Genomic DNA, 18,596 nt, shown 5'->3' on the forward strand with positions numbered 1-18,596 from the left:
TTGTAACAATGGAAGTGGATAAGGTCAGGCCTGTTTGGGGGCTGGCTGAGGGGAGAGGGGAATTGAGAGTTCCTGACCCTGTGATGTGTGGGGCCTTTAAGATACTGTTCAGAAAACCTCATGAATGATTTCCGGGAACGTGTAGGAGGCCAGTGTGTAGCTGACAGATGAATCATTTGCCACCACACAGATGTTAGCACAAATAATCCTCTTCATTCTCTACACCCCTAGTGTTCTGCTGTATGCGTCCAAGTGGACCCATTTAGCAACGAACTAGCTCTTAGTGGAGAGAGAAGAAATTCATACTCTCTCTGTAGACAAAGGGCTGGGCAAATTTAAGAAGGTCTAATTTTGACGCAAATCGACTTACTCTGCTGTATTTCTAGCTGACATATTCTCTGGGCCCCTATCACGAAGGAAAATGTAGTTCAGTGCAGACCCCCCACCTGCCAAACAATGGCACAAAATCTAAAGACTTGGCATAGCCTCGTTCAGCCCAAGGCTCGGGGTATGAGATTATGCTTAAGAAGACAAACTTCTTGCAATCTAGTCAACATCCCCTATGTTTCTAGGAACATCTAAGAATTCCTAGGAACAAGGACGTCTATTCAGTAGTGGAGGAGAAACAAAATCACACTGTGTCTTTGTTTAAATGTATATCGCCGGTGTACTGACCTCTGGTTTCAGCTCGCCCACATAAAGAGTTTGGAAGTCGTCACTCCCTTCTTTATAATAAGAAAAAGCTCAACAATCTGAAAAGCAATGCCTGGTCTAGGACCCATCAGAGAACTGAGGTTGCAGGGCAAACTGCCATCCTGAAATCTGAAGAGAGAGGAGAATTCGGAGGTCAGGGCCAAAATCTGCTCCCTGGAGCAGAAGCCACTGGAACTATAACTAGTAGGAACACTTAGACGGTAATTTTCATGAATTGCTGGCGGCTGAGTATGGACTAGCAAGGGGCCTGCAGTCTTAAGAGGACCACACAATTTCGTGGCTTTACCTCCAGAAGCTCGCCAGGTTCTCACAGCGAAGATTCAAGTAGGATCCCCCAGCGGTTCTGACTGGAGGGAGAAGTGCAAACCTTGTGAAATACATACGAGCACGCCTCCAAACACAGGTGTTGTTGACCTCTGAGTCCCTAGTGCCAGACACATCACAGGTTTGGTGATATTTTTGTTGGGTGGAGTGAAGGATGGATGGACATTTGGATGGATGGATGACTGAATGGATGATATGTGAACCATGCCCTCAAGGAAATTACAATACAGAAATTCCTAAATTTGTCTCTCACAGAACACTAACAATGTATGATAGTAATAGTTGTGCCATGGGGTTAAAAAGTTCTTCCACGCTCAAAGAATGTTGAGGAAATGCTAAATTTAGGAAGTTAAACAGCTTTCTTTACTCCAGGAGACTAAATACCATGCACCTTTCTCTTCCTAAATGTCAGCACAGCTGCCATTAGACACTCAGTAAGATAATCAAAGGAATGAAAGCATCATAGAATGATTCATTCATATTCATTCATTCCACAAATATTCATTGAGAACCTGCTATATCGCAGGCACTAAGCCAGGGCCTGGGAGCATAATGGGAGCAAAAGTGAGCAGACTCTGCCCTCATGGGGTGTGTAGTGTAGTAGAGAGACAGACATTAAACAAATAATCCCACAGATAAGTGTAAAAAAACAACTATGACACTCGTTACAATGGAGAAGTATACCAAAAAGATACAATGAAGTAAACAGCTGGTCAAGGAGGTTGGGAAAAACTAAAAAAGGAGCGGAGAACTGAAGCACTAGGAAGAGTTAATCTAGCAAAATCGATGGGATGGGGTGGATTGCTGGGCACCCAGCAGAGGAAACAACGTGTGTTACCTAATGCCCCTTTTAAGTCCTGTAGCAGGAGGCAGCATGGCACACACAAAGAACAGAAATGAGGCCAAAATGGCTGGGAGTAGGGGATTCCACACTGGTGGCTATTGCTTAAGCCCCTATGTGCTGTGGTGATTTGTTACGCAGCAATAGATGACTAATACAGGTCACCAAGTCAGAGAGGCCAAGGTTTCATGCTGGATATGTTCCCTTGACCCTTACAGATTCAATCCCCACCATTCTCTACCCTGCTTTTTGCCTTGGAAGGGAATTCTAAGGGCTGCATCAACCAGGATCCTTTGCCCTCTGGCTTCTACTTGGGTTTGGTCAATGGGAGGCATGAGGAGAAAGTCAGAGGATGGGAGGCAGGAGAGGTTAGCATACCTGTCCTCTCAGCTCTCACTGCAGGGTGCACTTTGACACTGATTGCATCCCTCTACCCAAGGCCCCAGCTCCTACTGAGTGGTCCCCTTCCCACAGCTGCAGGGCTCTCTGGCTTCCAGGATCCACTCTCTCCCTAGCTCCTTCAGGTCTAGGGGCACAGATGGCCTTCTTCTGTTGCTAGCCCAGAGGCACTTCACCAACCCTTGCTTGTGTCCTTGCATCTCCTGCTTACCTCTTTCTAAGCAATCCTTTCAATTGACTCTCTTTATTCATCCCCTTTGAGTGTTCCATCGGATTCTGGCTGACAGATACAACCCTCAGCTAGGAAGTGGTGGAGCTGGGACATTAAGTTTCAGAACCTTAAACTTATTATGTTTAAAACCTAGAGTAGGGGGCAGCCCCATGGCCGAGTGGTTAAGTTTGCGTGCTCTGCTTCGGTGGCCCAGGGTTTCGCCAGTTCGAATCCTGGGCACGGACATGGTATCGCTCATCAAGCCATGCTGAGAAGGCATCCCACGTGCCACAACTAGAAGGAGGCACAACTTAAAAATACACAGCTATGGGAGAGAAGATCCAAGATGGCGCCGTGAGTAGTCCTCTTTGTCTCTCCCCCTTCGAGTCTACAATTATTTGGACACTCATCGCTTAACAAAGGATATCCAGATAGCACCTCAGGACGTCTGAGAGACCCACGCAACTATACATCGAAAGGAGGACAGACTTCCCTCCGGGAGGAGGTGAAAATAGGTGAAAACTCTCCAACCCCGACCTAACAGCCTAGTACCTGCAAGCAGCTTTCTTTCAACAGACATCCCCAGAAGATCAACACACACCTAGGGCAGGAGCGAGCACACACCAGAGGAGCGATGGTGGAAACAGGTGACCAGAACCCTACCTAAACCCCCTGCAATTACTCCTAAATGCAGAGGGAAACTCTAGAGTTACACACTTGAACCCGCGGGGAGAGTCTTGCCCCGCCATTGGTGGGGAGATCCCACCTGGTGTCCATGGCACCCGGAGGGTCCCAGAGAGAATCACAGAGGGCGTGGTGGCCCCCCAGCTGCCACTGCCTGCACAGCCAGGCAAGGGATTGCCGGAGATTTCGGAGAGGACTGGGGCTGGGTGGAGCTCCAGAGGCCGGCTCCGCGCCCCAGAGGAGAAGCTCCAGAGTTCCGCCTGGGCAGCAGACAAAACTCTCTGTCTGCCATTAGCGGAGGGGCAACACCCAGCACTCACAACTCCGGGAAAGTCCCGGAGAGAATCCCAGAGGGAGCGGCGACCCCCAGCTGCCATTGCCCACCCCGTGGGGCAAGGGATTGCCCGAGATCTCAGAGAGGACTGGGGCTGGATGGAGCTCCAGAGGCTGGCTCTGTGGCCTGGGGCGGAAGCTCCAGAGTTCCGCCCGGGCAGCAGACAAAACTCTCTGTCTGCCATTAGCGGAGGGGCCACTCCCAGCATCCACAACACCGGGAGGGTCCCGGAGAGGAGAATATCAGTCAGGGCAGCAGCTGACCAGCTACCACTGAAATCAGGATCTCCAGCTATCCCCCAGTCAGGGCAAAGGGTTCCCCGAGTTCCTGGGGAACAGGACTGGGGCTGGGTGGAGTTCCAGCGACCTGGCTCCATAGCCTAGGGGGAAACCCTACAGGCTCACAGCAGCCTCAGCGAAAGCCTCTGCACAGCACTAGTAGAGAGCACCCATCCGGCAGCCACAAGGCTGGAAGACCCCGGGACAAAAGTAGCATAGCTAGGTGAGCTAACCACAGACTGTAGAAGATGCCAATAGCTCTGCTGCGACCCATAGTGGACAAATGAGATTTTGTGGGTGCCAACAATGACGGAGTGGCAAATATAAGTGATCCTACCCCTGGAAAAGCCCATAACACCATTGCAGACCCCAAGGAGGGAGCACGTCTAGGTGGGCTGCAACAGTAGGCAGCAGCAGCCTGAAGCCCCCCCGTGACGGCCCCCACGGCAGAAGAGGGAATCCAAAGGACCACTGTGACTACGAGGAGGGGCCCAGGACCAGTTAGCAACTGCAGATAGGGTTCCTGGTTGGTGCAGTATAAACAGCTGCTCCCCCACCACACCAGCAGAAACAAGTAGAAGGAGCAACTAATCTCTATCTCTATGCGGAGGCACAAATCTACAACATCAAGCAATATGAAAAAACACATTAAATCTCCAGAACAGAAGGAAAAAAACAAATACACAGAAAACAATCCCAAAGAAAATGAAATATATAACCTAAATGACAATGACTTCAAAACAGCCATCATTAAAATACTCAATGAGTTAAGAGAGAATTCAAATAGACAACTCAACGAGTTCAGGATCTATGTCACAAAAGAGTTTGATACGATAAAGAAGAACCAAACAGAAATACTGGAAATGAAGAACACAATAGAGGAGATTAAGAAAAATCTAGATGCACTGAACAGTAGGGCCGATAATATGGAGGAAAGAATTAGCAATTTGGAATTAGCAATGGGAATATAGAAATGCTGCAGGCAGAGGAGGAGAGAGAAGTAAGACTAAAAAGAAATGAAGAAACTCTCCGAGAATTATCAGACACAATTAGGAGATGCAACGTAAGGATTATAGGTATACCAGAGGGAGAAGAGAAGGAGAAAGGGGCAGAAAGCCTATTCCAAGAAATAATGGCTGAGAACTTCCCAAATCTGGTGAGAGAGATGGATCTTCAGGTGACAGAAGCCAATAGATCTCCAAACTTTATCAATGCAAGAAGACCAACCCCACGGCATATAGTAGTGAAGCTAGCAAAAGCCAATGACAAGGAGAAAATACTAAGGACAGCCAGGCAAAAGAAACTAACCTACAAAGGAACCCCCATCAGGCTATCAGCAGATTTCTCAGCAGAAACTTTACAGGCTAGAAGAGAGTGGAATGATATATTCAAAAATCTGAAGGACAAAAATCTATAGCCGAGAATTCTCTACCCAGCGAAAATATCCTTCAAATACGATGGAGAAATAAAAACTTTCCCAGATAAGCAAAAATTAAGGGAGTTCATTGCCACAAAACCTCCTCTTCAGGAAATCCTCAGGAAAACCCTCATTCCTGAAAAATCCAAAAAAGGAAAGGGGCTACAAAACCAAGAGCAGAGGAGATAAGTAGAAGGACAACAACAGAAAGTAGCAGCTCTTCATCAGAACAGATTAAACCATGGGACGAGAAACAAAGGAAAGTGAAGAAAACTGGAGAACAAAACATAAAATGGTAGTGGTAGGCCCCCACATCTCAATAATCACTCTAAATGTAAATGGATTGAACTCCCCAATCAAAAGACACAGAGTGGCAGGATGGATCAAAGAACAAGACCCAACAATATGCTGCCTCCAGGAAACACACCTCAGCCCCAAAGACAAACACAGACTCAGAGTGAAGGGATGGAGAACGATACTCCAAGCTAATAATGAACAAAAGAAAGCAGGTGTCGCTATACTAATATCAGACAAGGTAGACTTCAAAGCAAAACAGATAAAGAAAGACAAAGAGGGACAATACATAATGATAAAAGGGACTCTCCACCAAGAAGACATAACACTTATAAATATATACGCACCCAACACAGGAGCACCAAAATTTGTAAAGCAACTCTTAACAGAACTAAAAGAAGACATCAACAACAATACAATAATAGTAGGGGACCTCAACACACCATTAACACCAATGAACAGAACATCCAGACAGAAAATCAACAAGGAAATAATAGAATTAAATGAAAAATTAGACCAGATGGACTTAATAGATATATATAGAACACTTCATCCAAAAACAGCAGGTTACACATTCTTCTCAAGTGCACATGGAACATTCTCAAGGATTGACCATATTTTGGGAAACAAAGCAAACATCAATAAATACAAGAGAGTTGAAATAATATCAAGCATCTTTTCTGATCATAATGCTATGAAACTAGAAATCAACTACAAGAAAAAAGCAGAGAAAGGTGCAAAAATGTGGAGACTAAACAACACGCTTCTGAATAAACAATGGATTATTGAAGAAATTAAAGAAGAAATCAAATATTATCTGGAGACAAATGAAAATGAGAACACGACATACCAAATCATTTGGGATGCAGCAAAAGCAGTCCTAAGAGGGAAATTCATCGCAATACAGGCTCACCTCACTAAACAAGAAAAAGCTCACATAAGCAACCTCAAACGACACCTAACAGAACTAGAAAAAGAAGAACAAACAAAGCCCAGAGTCAGTAGAAGGAGGGAAATAATAAAAATAAGAGCAGAAATAAACGATATTGAAACAAAAAAGACAGTAGAAAGGATCAATGAAACAAAGAGTTGGTTCTTCGAAAAAATTAACAAAATCGACAAACCTTTAGCCAGACTCACCAAGAAAAGAAGAGAAAAATCTCAAATAAATAAAATTAGGAATGAGAGAGGAGAAATCACAACCGATACCAATGAAATACAAGGGATCATAAGAGAATACTATGAAAAACTATATGCCAACAAATTGAACAACCTGGAAGAAATGGACAGCTTCCTGGACTCCTACAACCTCCCCAAACTGAATCAGGAAGAAATGGAGAATGTGAATAGGCCAATCACAAGTAAGGAAATAGAAACAGTAATCAAAAACCTCCCCAAAAATAAGAGTCCAGGACCAGACGGCTTCTCTGGAGAATTCTACCAAACATTCAAAGAAGACTTAATACCTATTCTTCTCAAACTATTCCAGAAAATTGAGGAAGATGGAGTACTCCCTAACACATTCTATGAAGCCAACATCACTCTGATCCCCAAACCTGACAAGGACAACACAAAGAAGGAGAACTACAGGCCGATATCACTGATGAACATAGATGCAAAAATCCTCAACAAAATTCTGGCAAACCGAATACAGCAATACATCAAAAAGATTATACACCATGATCAAGTGGGATTTACACCAGGGACACAGGGATGGTTCAACATCCACAAGTCAATCAACGTGATACACTACATCAACAAAATGAAAAACAAAAACCACATGATCATCTCAATAGATGCAGAGAAAGCATTCGACAAGATCCAACACCCATTTATGATAAAAACCCTCAATAAAACGGGTATAGAAGGAAAGTACCTCAACATAATAAAGGCCATATATGACAAACCCACAGCCAACATCATACTCAATGGACAAAAACTGAAAGCCATCCCTCTGAGGACAGGAACAAGACAAGGGTGCCCACTTTCACCACTCCTATTCAACATAGTACTGGAGGTGTTGGCCAGAGCAATTCAGCAGGAAAAAGAAATAAAAGGAATCCATATAGGTAATGAAGAAGTAAAACTCTTGCTGTTTGCAGACGACATGATCTTATATATAGAAAACCCCAAAGAATCCATAGAAAAACTATTAGAAATAATCAACAGCTACAGCAAAGTAGCGGGGTATAAAATCAACATACATAAATCAGTAGCATTTCTATACACTAACAATGAACTAACAGAAAAAGAACTCAAGAACTCAATCCCATTCACAATCGCAATGAAAAGAATAAAATACCTTGGGATAAACTTAACCAAGGAAGTGAAGGATCTATACAATGAAAACTACAAGACTTTCTTGAAAGAAATTGACGACGACATAAAGAGATGGAAAGACATTCCATGCACATGGATTGGAAGAATAAACATAGTTAAAATGTCCATACTACCTAAAGCAATCTACAGATTCAATGCTATCCCAATCAGAATCCCAAGAACATTCTTCACAGAAATTGAACAAAGAATCCTAAAATTCATATGGGGCAAGAAAAGACCGTGAATTGCTAAAGCAATCCTGAGCAAGAAAAACAAAGCCGGCGGAATCACAATCCCCAATTTCAAAACATACTACAAAGCTACAGTGATCAAAACAGCATGGTACTGGTACAAAAACAGGTCCACAGATCAATGGAACAGAATTGAAAGCCCAGAGATAAAACCACACATCTATGGACAGCTAATCTTCGACAAAGGAGCAGAGGGCCTACAATGGAGAAAAGAAAGTCTCTTCAACAAATGGTGCTGGGAAAACTGGACAGCCACATGCAAAAGATTGAAAATTGACCATTCTTTTTCACCACACACCAAAATAAACTCAAAATGGATCAAAGACCTAAAGATAAGGCCGGAAACAATAAGTCTTCTAGAAGAGAATATAGGCAGTACACTCTTTGACATCAGTTTCAAAAGAATCTTTTCGGACACTATAACTCCTCAGTTGAGGGAAACAATAGAAAGAATAAACAAATGGGACTTCATCAGACTAAAGAGCTTCTTCAAGGCAAGGGAAAACAGGATTGAAACAAAAAAACAGCTCACTAATTGGGAAAAAATATTTACAAGCCACTTATCCGACAAAGGGTTAATCTCCATAATATACAAAGAACTCACACTGCTTAACAACAAAAAAACAAACAACCTGATCAAAAAATGGGCAGAGGACATGAACAGACATTTCTCAAAAGAAGATATGAATATGGCCAATAGACACATGAAAAGATGTTCATCATCGCTAATCATCAGGGAAATGCAAATCAAAACTACACTAAGATATCACCTTACCCCCGTTAGATTGGCAAAAACATCCAAAACCAAGAACGACAAATGTTGGAGAGGTTGTGGAGAAAGAGGAACCCTCATACACTGTTGGTGGGAATGCAAACTGGTACAGCCACTATGGAAAACAGTATGGAGATTTCTCAAAAAGTTAAAAATAGAAATACCCTATGACCCAGGCATCCCATTACTGGGTATCTATCCTAAGAACCTGAAATCAGAAATCCCAAGAGTCCGTTGCACCCCTATGTTCATCGCAGCATTATTTACAATAGCCAAGATGTGGAACCAACCTACATGCCCAGAAACTGATGATTGGATAAAGAAGATATGGTATATATACACAATGGAATACTACTCAGTCATAAAAAAAGACAAAATTGGCCCATTCGCAGCAACGTGGATGGACCTCAAGGGTATTATGTTAAGAGAAATAAGCCAGTCAGAGAAAGACGAACTCTGTATGACTCCACTCATAGGTGGAAATTAACATATTGACAAGGAGATCTGATCGGTGGTTACCAGGGAAAAGGGGGGGTGGGGGGAGGGCACAAAGGGGGAAGAGGTGTACCCACAACATGACTGACAATAATGTACAACTGAAATCTCACAAGGTTGTAATCTATCGTAACATTAATAAAAAAAAAATACACAGCTATGTACCGGGGGGCTTTGGGAGAAAAAGGAAAAAGATTAAATCTTTAAAAAAAAAACCCAAAAACCTAGAGTAACTATATCTTCCCCCAGGTAGCAGAAGCACAGAGACTGGAGATATGCCCTCTAGACTCTTACCAACAAAGTCCAGAGCCCAGCTCTGCCACTTACAAACTGGGTGGAGAGGGACTTAACCTCTTTGGGCCTCAGTTTCCTCATCAGTAGAATGGGAACAATACCTACCAGTGACGACAGAAAATTGCCCTGAGAATTAAACGCAGGAACTTCTGTAAAACCCGTGGACAGCAAGGGGCCAGTAAATGAACACTACTCTGACTCCATCAGCAAAATACCTCATTTTGCTCAACCAATCTGACCCAAAATGACAAAAACGTACTGTCAACAGCCCCAGGGGTTACAGTAATCTTCAGTTCAACAGGCACAGGAGGATATCAGAAACGTCCACAGAGATAAGACCTCACCTATTTTTTATGCACCTTCGCCCTGCAGAGCTGCTGTAGCAAGCATCACTCCGCAACCCTGTGTGCGACTTCCTAGTTCAAAAGAACCGCTTGGCTTGTTCAAGTGCTGCCATTGTTCAGCATCTCAGTGGTATTCAGAGAACAGAAGAGTCATGGAGTCCTGTCACATCAAATTTTCTCCTCCTGAGGTCACACATTTGCCCCGACAGGTTTCTGAATGTGCGAAAGCATGAGGGAGGGAAAGAAGAAAACGGGAATCTGCACTTGGTGACATTACCAGAAATATGTTTTGACTTCAGATTACGGTTCTAAGAAAGGGCAGCGCTGTATGCCACGTTTACAGCCATTCCAACTATGTTTTAATGAGTCTCTGAATGCTGACAGGAAGGCCACTTAGACTTGAGTAATTGGGTCACCACGGTTTCCCAAGGACACGGGGCAGGCTGCAGGGTCTGAATTATTGGCAGAGAAGTGGCTGATGGACCTGATTCAAAGTCACTGGAAAGTGTTAGTGGGCTGGAGAAAGGGCCAGCAGCCAGAGGGTCCCCAGATGGATGGCACAAGCCACCAAGAGTGCGGCTCAGCCTGGCAGTCTCCGCTCTTCCCGCAATTAGGCAGGCTGGACCAAGGCTTCCCCAGCGTTAGTCCTTTGTGCTCCACCATGATTTCGCATGCTCGCGTCCCACTCCTGTATTATTTACTCAATTTTCTTTATTTAAGTCAATTCAACGTCTTACTGAAATAAGTTATTTTCATTGAATTTTTGTATCATGACCACCAGTGGAAACCAGCATCACTTGCCATCACTAGAAAGCAACAAGTAAAATAAATACAATGAAAGCAAGCATCATTACTCAATTCCAGCTACATACTGTTTTCTGTGGAATGGTCTGAGCCTGTCACTTGCTGTCTCCTTGATAAAAAAGGGAGGTTGGCAAGTGTTCAAGCACCAAACGAGATTTTTTTCCTCCTATAATCAGAAACATTAAAAGAGAATGGAAAATAACTTTCTGACTGTGTTACTCAATTTTATTTTATGCTAAAATCACCTAGTAACGCATCCACAATCATCTTGTTATGTAACCCAGGGTTACCCATCTGGGATACAGCGTGCTCCTCTGCGCTGCTGAAGCCAGGCCCTAAGCAATAACAGGCATAAATCATGGTTTGTGGGGCTGACGCACATTAAAAGAAATTATTGCAATTAATCTCTTCCAAGTACCACCTGAAACCATTTCATCTGCTCCCCAGGGTAAAGATGCCAGCCTTTGGGAAATGCCAGGATACACTGAACTTCAAGTCCCATGGGTCGGGAGCCCAAGGAAATCCCCACCTTACTGTGCAGAATCACAAGCCAGTGAAAGGATTCTACCCTTTCTGTTGCTGGAGGGGTCTTCACGGCTGGAACAATGTCAGAGAGACATTGCCCTCCAAAGATTCTGGAGGAAGGAAGTTGGAGTGCCTCAGAGCCCTTGTTCTGGTAAAGATCCTCCCAGGGCTTAGGGACAGAGTTGGAAATGGAAACCTCTCTCAATGGGTCCTCAGAGGGCCTGCAGCCAATAGGCCAGCACCATCGCTGCCCTGTGCTCCTCCTCGGAGGTCAGGACCCTCCTGTGGAGCCCTGGACATGGTCCAGATAAGCTTCTGCCCACATGCTTCCCGCAGTTGTGGCTGAAGGCTGGATGGTTCTGGCAGAGCCCATAGTACTGGGCTATAAGGGTAACCATCCAGCTGACCCGGACAGAACATGGCAAATCCATGGTCCACTGGAGTGACCAATGTGACACGATTCACTCATAGGTTCATCTCACACGTGTTCACTATGTCCCTGCCATGTGCCAGGTACTATTCTATGTGCTGCAGATCCAACGAGGAAGAAAATAGGCAAATTCTCCACTCCTGTGGAGTTTATACTATGATTGGGGAAAACAGATAATAAACAAGGCACAAGATGGCAGGTGATCATAAATGGCACTAGGATGAGGACAAAAAGTGATGGTGGGAAGAGGCCATTTTATACAGGGAGTCCAGGCAGACCTTTAGACAGAGTGGACATTTGAGGAAAGTCCTGAATAAAATGAAAATGAGCCCATTTGTCTGCCAGGGAGGAAAAATGTGCCAAACAGCAAAATCAACAATAACAAAGGCCCACAGCCAAGTGCCTGATCAGCAGGTTTGAGGAGCGGCAAGGAAGCCGGAAGGGGAGTAAAGGGGGAGGTGGTAGGAGATGTGGTCAGTGGGTCAGCCGGGAGACCAGAGGGGGAGATCACTGGCATTGACTCTGAAGGAGATGGTTAGCCACCGGATAGGTTGGAGCAACAGAGTTGACATCATCTAACTTATGTCATAGAAACACCCCGCTGGCTAGTGGGCAGTGAATGGATGATAGGGGGCCAGAGCAGAGTGGGAGACCAGTTACGATTCCACTGGAAAATGGTTCAGACAGAAAGGATGGCATCTTGGAGCAGGGTGGTGGCAGCAGAGGTGGTGAGAAATGGCCACAATTGGAAGATATCATTGACAGGCCTTACGGAGAGATTGGAAATGGAATGTAGAGAAGAAAGGAGTCAAAGAAGACGCCAAGATTTCTAGCATGAGCAATGAGAAAACGGAGTTGCCATTTAACAAGAAAGAGCAACGTGCATGGGGGAAAACCAAGAACTGAGTATTGGACATGTTAAATTTGAGACACTTAGGAGATACACAAGTGGAGATGTCTATTAAGTAGTTGGATATTGATAATGACAATAACAACACACACCACTTCTCGAGAGCCCAGCCTCTGAGCTTCACTGACATTCATCTCCTTGTCACCACTGGTTCATTCCTATTCCTCCTTCAGGATTCTCCCGCCCACCACACCCACACTCGAAATTTGGGTTAGGGACTCCTCCGTGGTCACACAGCCTGCAGTGTTTCCCCCATAACAGCAATTAGCACACCTTATTATAATTGTCTTTTTTTGGTCTGTCTCCCTCAAAATCATAAGTCCCATGACAACAGAAACCATTCGCATTGTTAATGTTAGCACTCGCAGCACACAATACAAGCCAAATCAGTGTTTCAGCTTCTCAACAATAGCTCTATCTTCACAACAACCTTGCAAGGGAGATAAAGACCCTCTTTCTGTGGAAGAGGAAACAGACTCAAGAAAGTTAAGTAACTTGCCCAAGGTCGCCCAGCTTTTAAGTGGGAAAGCTGAGATTTGAACTTGGCTCCTAATGGGTTCCAAAGTCCATGTTCTTGCCCCATGACCTGCTGACTCTCCTACTACACGAGGCAGAGCTTCAGTGTCCGTACAGAATCTCCTCACAGGGACACGCGCGGAAGACTTCACCATCCCTGCCCCTCCAACTCCCCCAGGCTCCTCGGAAGGTCTCTCTGGCCCAGACTGGCTACACTGGGACTGCTTTTTCCCAAAGCCACAAATGTGCAGGAAATTAAGGGGACAGGTACTCAGAAAAGTTCTGGGCATTCAGAGAGAGTTTTTTCTTTTAAATCCACACCTTTCTCTTCTCTTCCAGCCCCCACTCAACCCACGGCTTCCCTGCAGACCACTTGGAGTCTCTGAAATTAAAAACATCACTGTCAGGGCCGGCCCCGTGGCTGAGTGGTTGGGTTCACATGCTCCGCTTCGGCGGCCTGGGTTTCGCCGGTTCAGATCTTGGGCTTGGACGTGGCACCGCTCATCAAGCCATGTTGAGGCGACATCCCACATGCCACAACCAGAAGGACCTACAACTAGAATGTACAACTCTGTACTGGGGTGCTCTGGGGAGGAGATGAAAAAAAGGAGAAGATTGGCAACAGATGTTAGCTCAGGTGTCAATCTTTAAAAAAAGGAAAAAGAAATCACTGTCTGTCCAATAAGCAAGCAAGGGTGAGGCAGTAGAAAGTGAGGAGCTGACATGATCGTGACATGACAAAAAGGCCCAGCTTTCTCTCTGGAACCCAAGGTCCATTTCTCTTACCCTAGAATTTGAGAGATTGTGGGTGGAAGAACCAAACATTCTAGGTTTTATCAATAAAAGATACCATCACTTACTGTGTGACTTTGGAAAAATGGCTTAACCTCTCTGAACCTCAGTTTCATCTACCTGAAATAAGAATATTAGTAATATTAACTTCACAGGTGATGGAAAGTTTGGAGGTTATATATATATATATATATATATATATATATATATATATATATGTATAAAGGAATTAGAGTGTCTGACTCAAAGAAGACACTCAAAAAAATAGCTACTTTTACTGGTAGGGTTTTTCATAGGTGGTGGCAAGATTTCCATGCTATATTCAGGATGGCAAAGGAAAGCCCTAACTGCTCCCCATAGTAGCTTGGAACTCCGACAGCTCCACCTGCCCTGCAGCATGACAGTATCAACAATGTGCTGATTAACTTTGCCAAAAATATTTCTCATTTAAACTGAGTTCCGTTGGACAGCTCAACTTGTCAGAGGAGACGAGCACAACCACGGCTGACCTTTTCAAACAAAGTTAATTGCTCGGGTTTTAAGGTTATAGAGCTGAAATTTTGCCATATATTGACCCAGGAGTGCAAATTTCCCTCCTAATTTCTAATTTCCTCTTGAGGAGAAAGTGGGAATTTGCCTTGACGCCGCCCCTCTTCTCTGGGAGGAACATAAATATTCAGAAACACTCTGTTTCCAAATCAACTTGGCCAATTACGCAGTGTCATTTCTCAAGACTCTAACCTACTTACTTGGTCCTTCGTTTAGTCAATAAACACTATTGAGCACATCCAGTGGGCCAGGCAATGTGCTGGGCTCGGGAGACACAACGGGGAGCAAAGCTTCCAGTCGGGTGGGGAGACGGAGAGGAAGCAGACGAGCACTCGGATCGGGTGAACTCGCCGCATTGATACTGGGTCAGAACTATAGTGGGCCAAGTGGGGGCAGTGGGAGCAGCGCCCGCTCAGGCGCAGGCGGAAGTGGGTGCTTTGTCTGTGGGGATTTAGAAGTCAGTCAGTCTGCTTTTGCTTGTCACCATATGCCAGAAATTCTAAACACTCTTGGTAACAAAACGCTCCTCCCTCCTTGGACAGACCTCTCACCAGTCCTCATCTCAGGTACGCCACGAGAGGAGAAAGCTCCAGAGGGACTGTGATCAAGTCACTCAGGCAAGGCTTCCAGGAAGACACGCGGCCCATGCTGGGGTGAGAAGGAGAGCGGGAGCCATCCAGGTGATACAGTGAGGGCACAGCATTAGCAATGACCCTGGGCCAGCGGAGAGGGTGGACGATCAGAGCAGGGGTCAGACAGGTAACACACACGAGGGGAGTGGGCTGCGGGTTCTAGGGGAATGAGAGGTGTGTGTCCCAGAAAAAAAGGGCAACAGCTACTCAGCTGCGGCTGATCCACTTTAAAGAGAAGCCAGAATTCTAGATTTTTATGTAAAACGTGCCCTATTTTTTTAAAGTATTGACAACCAATTCAAAAATTAGAATACCTTATGAAAAACAAAGTACATCTGTTGGCCAAACTGAGCTTATGACCTCTCCACGAGAGGGACTGGAAGAAGGGCAGTGCAGCTGGAGAGGTGGGTACTAAGGAAAAAGGGGCAAGATGAGAACGAACCATCTCCCCATAAGAGTCAACCATGGCTCCCTCCCGGCGCCCCGGGACATGCATCCAGCCCACTTGTCGGCTTATTTTACCATGTGGATGTTTTCGCTAGGCTTGGTCATTCATCTCTCTTCCCCAGGACTCTGTTAAGGGACTCAAGAGAAGGAATGGCTTTCATCAACTTTGCATCCACTCTGGTGTTGACCCAGTGCTGGGCACTTGGTGCATGTTCAGCAAACATTCCTTTGGCAGAATTTATCAACTGGGCACCCCAAGTCATTGCAAATCATTTCCAGCTACCACTTCCTGAGCACCTGCCACAGGCGTGGACCACACTGACCACTTCACACACATCTCCATTTATCCTCCCAACCCTGTATGAGGTCTGGACTATTCTTCTGCCCATTTTACAGAAGAGAGAAGGGCTTGGAGAGACTATGTAACTTTCTGAAAGCCACCCAATGAGTAAGTAGCAAAGCTAAGATCTGACTCTAGGTAGTACCTACTCTACAGGGCAAAATTGTCAGCATATGCTCCACTAAGATACAACCAACGGAATCACCCTGAAAGTTTTGGTGTTAAAGGTATCATTCCCTGAAAGAGCACTAAAGCTTTACTTACAAGTGGCCGCCATCCTTGGTTTGGACCGACTGCCGTGAGTGCAAGCTGTTTAGCATCACTTTCACTTGACAGCTCTTACACACGCTCCAGACCTGCTGCCTCCCTCTCTTGGTTGATGCTAACATGAGAGGAACCTGGTTCTACTCTCTGTCATCTCACCAACTCCTAGGACGAACCCAAACAAACCACAAAGCCAGAAAGGAAACAGTATCATCCAACCCTCTTATTCCAGCTTCTTCATTTGAACAGTGTGCCCCGTGTTCTAAAGTACAGGAAGACATCGTGATATGGGGCTGATGGATGGAAGCAGGTTGCAGAACATATGTAATATGATCCCACTTAAAAAAAGAAAAAGAAAAACAAATGAAGCTAATTTTACTTTTAAAAATATACATAATTTAAAAGATTCTATATGCATGGGGCGAGGGCAGGGGTGGTCTGCAAGGAAACTCACCAAACTGCTGATGGTGGTGTTCTTTGGGTGGTGGTTTGAGAGAATGGGGAGGGCGAGTTGTTCACTTTTCAGTTCCATATTGTTGAATATTTTACTAGAGCACACGCTGCTTTGCATTTAGAGAGAAGATGTCCAAATGGGAAGCCCATCGTGCCTTTGGAATTTCTCCAAAGTACATCCCCTCCTAGGAGAGCATGGCTGCCCTAGGTGGAACCCACCTGATGCAGCTACACCTCCTTCCCGTGCTCTGTCGTGAGTCCCTCTCTCATTGGAAACACCAGCGCTGAACTGCTAAAACCTTCAATGTTCTGACATGGACGGGAAGATGGGCCATGCTCACACATTACATTCGATTAATAAAAGCAATAACAGCAGCAACTGCGACCACCGTGTACTGAGCACTTTCTCTGTGCCAGACACTCAGTTATGACTTTTTATATTAACCTACTTAATCCTCACAAAAACCCTGTGATGGGGCTGTTGTTGTTATCCCCTTGTTGTTATCCTCTATAACCCTGTTGTTATCCTCTTTTATTCAGATAAAGGAACACGGGGATTAAGCAATGCATACACCATCACACTGCTACACGGTACATCCAGATTCAAACCCAAGTGCATGCCTAAATCATCCAGTTGCCACCTCTGGATATTTTTAAGATGGTATCAGGAATAACGGGTGCTGATGTACACCATCATCATCACCATCATCACCATCATCACTATCACCATCATCATCATCACCACCACCATCACCACCATCATCATCACCATCATCACCATCAGTATCATCACCATCATCATCATCACCGTCATCATCGGTATAGTCACCACCACCATTATCATCACCACCACCATCATTATCACCACCACCAGCATCACCACCACCATCACCACCACCGTCACCATCACCGTCATCATCATCATCATCATCACCATCATCACAGGTGGACAGGCACCATGTGGCAGGTATGATGATAAATGCTCTACACAAGGTCATTTAGTCAATGATTTGGTCAAAACCATCCTCATATAAAATAGGCAGCACTACCCAGTTCTTTACAAATGAACAAACTGAAGTTTAGAGAGATCAAGTCAATGACCAAAGTGGCGATCAAAGATTATCCACAAACTACAAAACAATGACACCCAAGTTTAATATGCAAAGTAGCATTATCAGGACAAAGATAATTTACTATTTGATTTTGCTTTCAGTTGGTCTCAAGGTTACCCCAGTTTACCTAAACAGTTTACCATTTTCTGCTCTGTAGTTCAAACTGCTATCGTGGCCGTTTTCTCTGCTATTATTATTGTTAGACATCAGATCGAGTCAAGGGAATGTCGGAACATCTGTACAACAGAGAATCGTCCTTACTTTTCACATGGTAAGAAAGGAAATTCAAAACTTCCCTTAACATCTGCCATCCCGACTATATGAATAAAATGTCAGTGGGAACACAAATCATTCTGAGAGCCATGAATACAAAAGCACGCTCCACAATAACGTCAGATGAATCAACTGTGCCCCATGTCAAAACCTGAGCTGGCAGATAGAGCTAATAGGAGCCAAACAACCTACTATTTGCCCATTCTTTCAATTAATCTCAGAAAGTCATTATATCTATAAATAAAAAAATCTTTTATATTATAGAGTCACAACATCCTTAGGCTGAAAAAGACCTTGGAAGTCACCCAGTCTAACCCAGGTCCAGAGATGTCAATGGCTTTCCCATCACCAAATGGACTCCACGGACTACAACAAACGGGATTCTCAAAAGGATATGCTCTAGGATGCCGCCAGGCGAAGACAGCACCATCCGACTTGACCTGGACAGCGTCCTGCTCCAGTTCCAGCAGGCCTCCACACACCATCCACGACGGGGAGTTTGAAACAAAGGGACTGAGCCAGGTTACTCTCACTCCTGTTCAGAAGGCAAATTCACTGTAAGCGAGAGTTGAGAGGGG

The sequence above is a fragment of the Equus caballus genome, chromosome 22 (assembly GCF_041296265.1).
Source record: "Equus caballus isolate H_3958 breed thoroughbred chromosome 22, TB-T2T, whole genome shotgun sequence".
Classification (NCBI taxonomy): domain Eukaryota; kingdom Metazoa; phylum Chordata; class Mammalia; order Perissodactyla; family Equidae; genus Equus; species Equus caballus.